This window comes from Mirounga leonina, unplaced genomic scaffold (genome assembly GCF_011800145.1).
Source record: "Mirounga leonina isolate KUSES-001 unplaced genomic scaffold, KU_Mleo_1.0 Mir_129, whole genome shotgun sequence".
Taxonomy (NCBI): Eukaryota; Metazoa; Chordata; class Mammalia; order Carnivora; family Phocidae; genus Mirounga; species Mirounga leonina.
Window position 1 is genome coordinate 19,029,807 of NW_023270323.1, and position 3,939 is coordinate 19,033,745.

The following is a 3,939-nucleotide window of genomic DNA, read 5'->3' on the forward strand; positions in this document are numbered from 1 at the left end:
GTGCCCATATGACTTGAATAAAAATTATGTATAGGTAGAATAATAGACTGAAAGCCAAACAGACTGGACTCATTTTTTTTTTTATTTGACACAGAGAGCGAGAGAGGGAACACAAGCAGGGAGAGTGGGAGAGGGAGAAGCAGGCTTCCCGCTGAGCAGGGAGATGGATGTGGGGCTCGATCCTAGGACCCTGGGATCATGACCTGAACCAAAGGCAGACGTTTAACCGACCGAGCCACTCAGGCGCCCCACAAGGGTAGTTTCTTGAGGGCAGCTACAGCTACAAAGATCTCTGGCTCTCCTTCTCCAAAGTATTGGATTTACTCCTCCCATAATGCAGGATTTTCTGGCTTTATAGGACTGTCAACTAGATAATGTAATCAATTATCCTTTGAGGCAGGAAATTATTTATATCAGTACAAGAAATTTTAGTCTCTCTGATGAACGAAGGGCTACATCATCCAGCTGAATAGTCAGAGAATCAGACAAATCTGATTGAGGTGGGCAAGGAGAAAAGAAGTGAGACAAACTGCTCCTCAGCTGAGGGTCTTTTGATCCTTCTTCAGGACTTAAGACCAGGAACCCAACACGGTGTTCCCAAAGACTTTAAAGTCTCTCTGATGAACAGAGTAAGTCACTGGGGGATTTGGTGTTCCAAATTAGAAATTCAAAGGCTGTGAGTTTGAAGACCTGATTTGAAATGTATCTCCACAGCATATAATTAATTTGCACAACAATAAAGACATGGGTGTCAGACAGCTCTGGGTGCAAATACTGACTCCACTTTTAACTAAAACCACAAACAGCACTTTCCTTACTTTGGTCTCTTTGTGGAAGGAAAAGAATTATACTCACAAGATGAGATATTGTTTAGAAAGGTGTTCAACAAATGCTAACTGTGGCCATCCATCATAAAGAATATCATAAAATTCTGAAAAATGCTTGCAAATCAAAATACACTTAACTCAAAACCACAATTGGATACTAGTTTACACATACTAGGATGGCTATAATAAAAAAGACAGACAATAATAAGTTTTGGCAAGGATATGGAGAAATTGGACCCTTGTACCAGCTGATGAGAATGTAAAATGGTGTAGCCACTTTGGAAAACAGGTTGACAGTTCCTCAAAAAGTTAAGTATAGAGTTCCCATATGACTCAGTAATTCCATCCCTAGGTACAACCTGAGAGAATTGAAAACATATGTCCCCACAAAAACTTGCACACGAGGGACACCTGGGTGGCTCAGTCGGTTAAGCGTCTGCCTTCAGCTCAGGTCATGATCCCAGGGTCCTGGGATCGAGTCCCGCATCGGGCTCCCCGTAGAGCGGGGAGCCTGCTTCTCCCTCTGCCTCTCTCTCTCTCTCTATCTCTCATGAATAAATAAATAAAATCTTAAAAAAAAAAAAAACTTGCACACGAATATTCATAGCAACATAATGGCCTAATACAACCCAAGTGTCCATAAACTGATAAGTGAACAAATAAAATGTGGTATACCCATACAATGTAATATTATTAGGCAATAAAAAGAAATGAAATACTGATATATGTTACAACATGGATGGAACCTTAAAAACTTTCTACAAAATGAAAGAAGCCAGACACAAAAAGCCACATATTGTATGATTCCATTTATATGAAATGTAAATAAATTTGTCAAGATAGGCAAACCCAAGAAACAAAGTATATTAGTGGTAGCCAGGGCCCAGGGAAAGAAGAGTATGGGGAGTGAATGCTAATGGGTAGAGTTTCTTTGGGACAGGGGTGATAAAAATGTTCTGGAATTATATAGTGGTTGATGATTGCACAACTCTGTGAATATATTAAGACTACTGAATTGTGCACTTTAAAAGGGTGAATTGTGCACTTTAAAAGGGTGAATTGCATGATATATGAATTGTATCTCAATAAAGCTGTTATAATTTATATTAAGCTTAAAAATAAAATAAGTTACAATAAGTTAATATTATGTATGTGATATGTGATTCAAAAAAATAAAGGTATAGAATAAGGAAGGAAATAAGGAGGAAGGAAGTTACAAAATTAACCAAGATTGGTTATTATCACTCCAAAAGGCTTTGAAGCTATTATTCCAACTTGGATCATCATGAGAAGATAGAATTATATTTTAAAAAAGTGGTATGGAAAGGTTCCCAACAAAACCGAACTTACTTTTTTAATGAAAGGAAAGCTAGCTTTAAAGAAAGATTTTTCAGGGTTTTTTTTTTTCCCTCTTTTTTGTTTGATTTGGGTTTGAAGTTTAGATTGGTTTGGATTAAATCTGAATAGGTAAAAATAAAAAAATTAAACAAATAAATTTGGGTAAAAAAATTATCTTTTGGAAATTAGTATTTATCAAATATTATTTGCTTTCATGTGAGTAACAGTATACAAGAAGCAAAATGTCAAGAAATAGTCGGGCAAGAACCATATAATGCAGTCAGAAAAACCCACCCTTTCTTTAAAATAAAGAGGCTAATTTTAAAATGCTGAGTGTGGGACCTGGAATGCAAAACATCTCAACTTGGCGTTTGAATGCTTTCTCCTCCCAAGCCCATCGCATTCTTTTCTCTGTCTCCACGTTAAGGCTGGGCAAGAAAGCTCATCAGTTCTGGATGTGATCCAAATTAGATATGGATTTGTACCTATGAGAACCTATGAGCTCAGTAGTAGTTGGCTTATATTCAGTTCTTAGAATGCTTATCATCATAACATTATGATAAAACACTGGCAGGTATATAAATAGGTGCCATTTACTCTAGTCATTTAAATATTTTAGAATAAATTATTCTTTTTTTAGACAAATTCTTCTAGGGCAAAATTACGTAAATTGAAGGTATTATTGTTATAATTTTAAAGAGTCCATCTACCCACAATGGTTTAAGTATTTAGAGAATGTTTATAAAGGCTACCTGATTCCTTCCAGCTCTAAGGAGGGTCAAATTACTATGTTGCTTTAGATCCCCTTTAACTTGTTCTCTGTTTTCTTCAGAAACTGAAGCTCAGAGAAGTTAGGCAAATTGGTCAAGATAACACACTAATGGCTGGACTTCTTTAAACTCCGGGGTTTTTTTGCTCCAAGTTCATTACTTTTTCTCAACACCCCCCAGTTGTCTCACATTATTACAGCTTTCTCTTTGGACTCTTTGAAATCACTCTAGGCCACATCTCCCTTGGCAAAACATTTTAACGAAATATGCTCTCTTAATAGGCGAAAAGAAGGATGTATATTTCTTCATGTAACTTAAAGTGGGGGGGTTTCAGATTGGTTAGGTGCAAAAAACAAATGCAACCATGGTAGCTTTAAGGGGGCGTAGATAAGTGATTTGGTGGTATAATTAGCCTACTGGACAGGATCAGATATGGGACTGACTCTTGAGTGATTTATTTTGGTCTTTTATTTAAAGCAGCCCTTATTTTTAGATTGTTTGATTAACAGCCAAATTAGAAGCTCAGCAAATTTCTGGGTGGGCAATTTTAACTTTCCAGATTTGGACGCTATCCTCTAAAAATGAAACCAACTCTTCTTCAGGAGACTGGTCCCAAGAGAGATCATCCAGAAGCATCCTAAGACCTCTAAATACACCAGAACAAATTCAACCATACTTAAGAATAAAACCAAGGCCACATCATATTAGATGGCTCCAATGTACTCTACCTGCTCTCCTAGGCTAGTTCCTTTTTTTTTAAGATTTTACTTATTTATTAGAGACAGAGAGAGAGCACAGTGAGAGAGAGAGAGAACACGAACAGGGCGGGGAGGGGCAGAGGGAGAGGCAGAAGCAGACTCCCTACTGAGCAGGGAGCCTGATGCAGGGCTCAATTCCAGGGCCCTGGGATCATGACCTGAGCCGAAGGCAGATGCTTAACTGACTGAGCCACCCAGGCGCCCCTAGGCTAATTTTCTATTTATCAAAATTAGCTGCCTCAGAAA